This window comes from Protomyctophum parallelum (genome assembly GCF_964188405.1).
Source record: "Protomyctophum parallelum genome assembly, chromosome: 10".
Classification (NCBI taxonomy): Eukaryota; Metazoa; Chordata; class Actinopteri; order Myctophiformes; family Myctophidae; genus Protomyctophum; species Protomyctophum parallelum.
This window is the reverse complement of record NC_139704.1, coordinates 34,086,536-34,092,535: the sequence shown is the minus strand read 5'-3', so window position 1 is coordinate 34,092,535 and position 6,000 is coordinate 34,086,536.

The following is a 6,000-nucleotide window of genomic DNA, read 5'->3' as shown; positions in this document are numbered from 1 at the left end:
GGCGGTTATTACCGGTAAATATTTTAATCAATCAATCAATCCTTGTTTGTGCCGAATCTGTTTTTTTTTTTTTTTTTTAAACCGCGGTAATGAACCCGATACCGCGGTATGCATTACATACCGGCGGTATGGCGGTATTGCGGTTATTGGACTGTGCATATCTGTCCTTTCGAGAACTGCCTGACCGACTTTAAACTCTTCAAATCTCTTCACAAGTATTGGCGAGTATACCCGAGGGGGAGTGGCGCACTGGTGCCCATTGTGAAGTCGGTCAGATAAGATGTCCACGTTGTCCATTCTGCTCCTTGGTTTCGTGCATGCAGGGGCTCTTTGATACAACACCCCCTGGTGACCATAGAAGAAGCAGCCAATGATCTTCCCGGGAGGTAAGGGACAGCTGCACAGGAGCTTTGGAGTAGGAGGGAGAGGAGAGTGAGTGTATACGTGTGCACCAGGCAGCACGATGGCACTAACATCAGTAGCGACTGATATGGTGCTGATTACACCAAAGTCGCAGATTCGGCCCCGAAAACTGGATTGAGCAAATCATAACAATTACTCGTCGGAAGATCTAAAGGTCAGAGGTCTTTTGACAAAATGACTGTAAGCTTCAGCTCCAGAGGGATCCTCACGGCCCTCGACCATTATTGCCAAATTTCGTGAAGAACGATAATAGCACGCACACAGAGCTGCCCAAACTGCTAAAAATGCCGGAGTCTTCACGGAAACAATGAGCCTCCTGCCCTGCCACTATATAACAGGCCGATCTGAACATTTTGAGGCATAGGTTCTGCTCTGGCGTCCAAGGTGTGTGTGCACAGTTTTGCTGCAATCTGGCCAAACTCATGGACAGAAACACAGACTGACGGACAGGGTGCAAAACATAATAGTCTCGGCCATGCCTTCGGCCTGGCGGAGACAAAAATAACAGGACATCACTTCCTGCATTTAAGCCCATGTTTTCTCAAGATTGTGAGGAGGTATTTCTTCACTCAGATCCATAGAGTAATAAAACGATAGAGACCGAACTGGAGCGACAGCCTCACCACATTTTGGTGTCCAAAATGCGGAAGTGCAAACGGGCACTCAATGTTAAACTCCAGTGGCACAGGGTTTCCTTGTCATAAATCCACGGGTCCACCTGAAGTGCCACCTCTTACCAGTAGGGCCGAGTGCTCACTGGGGGGGCCGAGGCCTCACTGGGGGCTTGCTCAGATCACAAACATGGGCGGCTAATTTTGAGCAAACTCTGAATCTCACAAGTTGTGTTCCCTGCTACACCTTTAGTCGCCCACTTTTAGAAGGCGTTTTGAATGATGGAAAACAATAAAGTGAGTTGCTCGTTTGATGTTAGCTTCTCTCTTCACAACACATGTAGTTAAAGAACTCACTGAAAAATATTGGCAGTAGTTGGTGCCACTGCCATATTGTTGTCTTAAAGGTTACTCTAGTTGAATAATCGCCTGTTTTGCACAAGCAACAGGCACCCTTGCAATGCTCTTCTCTATCTGTGCACTGCAGGATGGGTTCACATAATAGTCAGTGTATTCAGTCGAGTAAAACACACAGACCAAAACGCTTGAAAGAAACAGTTGTTTGACATTGTGTAAACTGTAATTTTGTGCAACGCTTTAGCTGTCAAGCTTATTTGCCTTGACCTGGCTGACAGCTATGTACTAAATGTGACTCACACAGGACACGGTTTTGAAACAAGTCTAGTTTAGCATGTCAAGTTGATTTGAGATAACCTGACCATGGCAAGAACTGTACCGGTACAGCTGCAGTTGTACCTGTAAATTAGAGGCTATTAGTAGATTAAGGGTACATTCTGATAGTAGTAATTGATTGATTATCATTCATCAATATTAATGACACAGGTCCAGTCCAACGCCAAACGTACTCAACATTTCGTGGCAGTATAGTCCTATAGTCCACAGAAATCCATTATAGTTTAAAACTGTGTGTGTGTGTGTGTGTGTGTGCGTGTGCGCTAAGGTTGGGCAATATGCCAATTTTTTTCAACCGCCCATCGTCTGACAAATATTCGCCGATTAACGATGTATTCGTGTCATAAAAGTAAAGTGAGAACAGCTCACTGCAGGTCGCAAAAAAGCCAGATCTACAAGCTCTCAAGGCGCCGCGTCCTGCCTGTTTTTGCAGCTCCGTTCGCTAGGCGTTGAGAGCTTGTAGATCAGTCTGTTTCTGCAGACTGCAGCGCAGCTGCGCAGCCAGGGTAACTTGCTCCCTTGCTACCCCGCAACGTCCGTCTGTCGGAGGCTCGGAGAGGAGCAGCGGAGCCCACAAGCTGCTGCGGCCTGGCTGCTGCTGATCTACAAGCTCTCAAGGCATCGCGTCCTGCCTGTTTTTGCAGTGCCGTTCGCTACGCGTTGAGAGCTTGTAGATCTGTCTATTTTTGCAGCGTTGTCAATAAAAATAACTTAGATTACAGGCGGATATGAAGTTCAATCAGTGGGTTGCAGCACCAGTAGGGGCTACACGCTAAGCTAACTTTAAGCTAACTTATGATCCCCGAGCCTATACACTTACACTAGTAGACAGTTTTTTTATTTCCCCCCCCCCCCCCCCGACTTCACGGGTGAGGCATTGGGATTGTGATGAGACACGAGACAGCAGTGTGCATTCTGTTGTGACTGTATATTATTAAACTGCATGGGTCTGGACTCCGGAGCTTAAACAACATGTAGGCTACATCCTCCCAGCTCCCAGCCTTTACTCTGGCTGGCGGCTGCCGTAAGTGCCGTACCCCGGTGCCCGATGCTGCTGAGTGCGGGGACTGTGGGAGCATACATTATAAGGGGAGGAGGTGATTTCCACCCGGCCGCTGTTACTACTTTGCTGGGCCAAATTGATTCACATGTTGCTCACACTTTACATGTTAATTGGGCTAAATCGTCCCGAGAAATCGCCTAATAAAAGAATTTGGCGATTGGATTGTATATTCGCGATTGACAATGTATTCGTATCGTCACCCAACCCTAGCGTGCGTGCCGTGCGTGTGTTGTCCCACCTAATTTTCAATCTCTTGCCATAATGGTGTTTTCATGCCCTCTCATAAACTCATTCCAATTCAACCAGTCATACATGCATTCAATTGCCTCACTCCTATTGATCCCCTAATTTGCATATAGGCTGCAGTACGTGCCTCGCTGACATTATTATGCATGTCTGTGTCATCTATCAAGCGCATTACGTGGTGGTGGTGGATGATGATTGCAACATAGTGATTGTGTGTGCATGGTGCAGTGTGGTGGTGCGAAACTTGAAACACGCGAGTCGCATAGAAAAAAAAGAAGAGTTCAAGGCCTCGCTGAGAGGTTCATTTGATAAATTAATTACAAAATCAGGGATCCAACCGCGCCCCCCCAACCACTCGCGGGCCCCTGCGTCGAGACAACCGACAATTATGTCATTACATGCAGCAGTCAGCCCAAGTTAACGGTCAAGACGAGTGACAACCAGTGAAGAAAGAGTATGAGGATTCGGAGTGTGAGTGTCCCTGTTTCCAGATAAGCGGAAAACTGTTTTGCGCCGCGGACAGAAGAAGCTGATTCCCGCTCTGGACGCTGTGGGTGCTGGCGGCGTGTTTCCTCCTCCGCGTCATCAGTGCCCATACCCGAAGGCGGGGTTGGCGAAAGGGCCTTTCTGTGTGGAGTTTGCATGTTCTCCCCGTGTCCCCTCACAAAAAACATGCAGTAATCCTGGTCACTAAACTGCCTCCCCCTGGCCAGCCGGGACGCCTGATGGAGGGGAAAGGAACTGGTTGGAATAACGTGTTCCTTCCACGCGCTACGTCCAACCAGGGAAACTCCCCCCTGCCGGGTGTAAAGGAGCAACTTGGACACTCAGGCATGAAGGAAGCATGAGTTCAAGTCCGTTGCTCTCCCCTTGTCCACCATATATGGGGACTAGGTTGGTGGAGGGTGTGTAGAGCCCAGGATCACATTAGATGATTGACACAGGGGTGAAAAATGGGTTACAAAATCATGGGATAAAAAATATATTTTTAAGAAGCTGTGCGCAGCTTCTTTTTCCGGGTTTTTAGACAGCTGGTGGATGGAAAAAAAGCTCGGACGACTTGCGCGGAGGAGAGCGCTTCCGGGAAGCTGGCCGTCGCGCAAGTCGTCCGCGGAGGTGGAGCTTTTTTTCCATCCACCAGCTGTCTAAAGACCCGTTTTTTTGGCTGTCCACAGCCGAAAACGTGGGCAGCTCTTTTGATAGTGTGGCAGTACCCTGTGAGTGTGAAGGTGATATTCATGTAACAATGTTTTGTCACTCGGGCTGCATAGAGCTGCAAAACAAACATATTATTTTTGTTAATGAGTGGCATAATTGACAATTGTATTGTTGACCCATATGGCAGCAGCAGGAAGAAGCGAATTCACTACACGAGGAAGAAAATAATAAGTAGGCCTACACAGGTTGCAAAGACAATATTTGATCACAAGTTATTGTGGATGAAAGCACAACTCTATAAAACCTCTTGCATTTATGGTGATCCTCGAAAAATCTGTTAAAAGTCTCAAAATCATTGACATTTCTTCTCAGATCTTATTGAGCTCAAGCTATACTGAATGCTGGGACCCTGACCAAGGCTGAGTGCCGAAACACATTGGTCCTTCTTTTTGTAATGTTCTTTGCCATGCCTTAACTCTTAAATAAAAAAGGCTTTTTTCACCTCACTGGAACAGAGTGCCTTGGGTCCTCTCCTTTCATCTACTGAATGCTGAATTGTCTCTTGAGATACTGTAGCCATGATGATATAATAGACTGTCTGGATTATGTTCAGACAATGAATGCCTGTGTAATGGGGGTGTACTCGAGCTGAAAAGAACATTTCCAAATCTCATAGGCTGCCATTGCCTCTGAGATTTGATAGGATGTGGGGGAAGTACGAATGGCAGAGCTCGTCATGGTGTGCATACAGTATAACGGAGGCAGGTGATGTAACAGCATGCGCACAGGCGTTCTCCAACTATGCAACCCATGCCTTTTCTATGCCTCTATTTCCATTTAGCATATGGCCAGTTTCTGCTCCCTGCTCCTATCTGGGTCCTTTTTTAATGCAGCTCTCTCTTCCTTTCTCTCAATTACTTCTAGTTGCAAGCCAAACAAACTATCAACCTTTCGTCACCAAACAACCCAGAGGAGGCCATAAAGCTGTGCAATAAACACTAAGGGGGCCTTGTGACACCTGTGAAAACTGACAACAGAAGGACCAGCACATTGCTGTGTTACAAAAAAAAAACTAAATCACATAAATTGCCGGCATAGGCAGTGTGTATGGAATGAACAGAAACACTAACTATCCATCTGCACCAAGGTTATTATAGTTATCTGAAATTAATTCATTTTACAGAAAAATATATACATCTTCAAATTATATGTATTAGTATTCATATTTAGAAGTGAGCCTTCTTCTAAATGTAACCAGAGACAAACACACGTGCCAAATATTCTGAACCTGGCAACCTCCACCCACTCACAGAGCCTTGTTTCCTTCACCTAACTGCTGGTCCAACATCTAATATAACTAAACCAAATGTAACCGTTTTCATTTTGTTTATTTTGTGTGGTCTTGATTCTGATATTCCTGGTGTTTTTGTTTTACTTGTTTTTGATAGTTTACTTTTTGTCTTTTTACTTTTAGCCGGAGAACCGGGGTTTAGTGCATTTTAGTTTTACTTCACCTTTATTTAAATTGCATTGAATTGAGAGAGAGGATAGTTGTTTAGAGTTTACACTAGATGAAGTAGGAATGCTATAGTTTAAACACCAAAGTACAGAAACAATGTAATTCATTAGTAAACAATATCCTGAAATATCATTGGTGTAGCACCTTTTTATCATTATTCAGTACTATCATTGGTGTAGCACCTTTTTATCATTATTTAGCCGACCATTAATTGCACAAAATAATTTGATCACTTTAGAAATGATGAACTATACTATACTATACTATACTATACTATACTATACTAT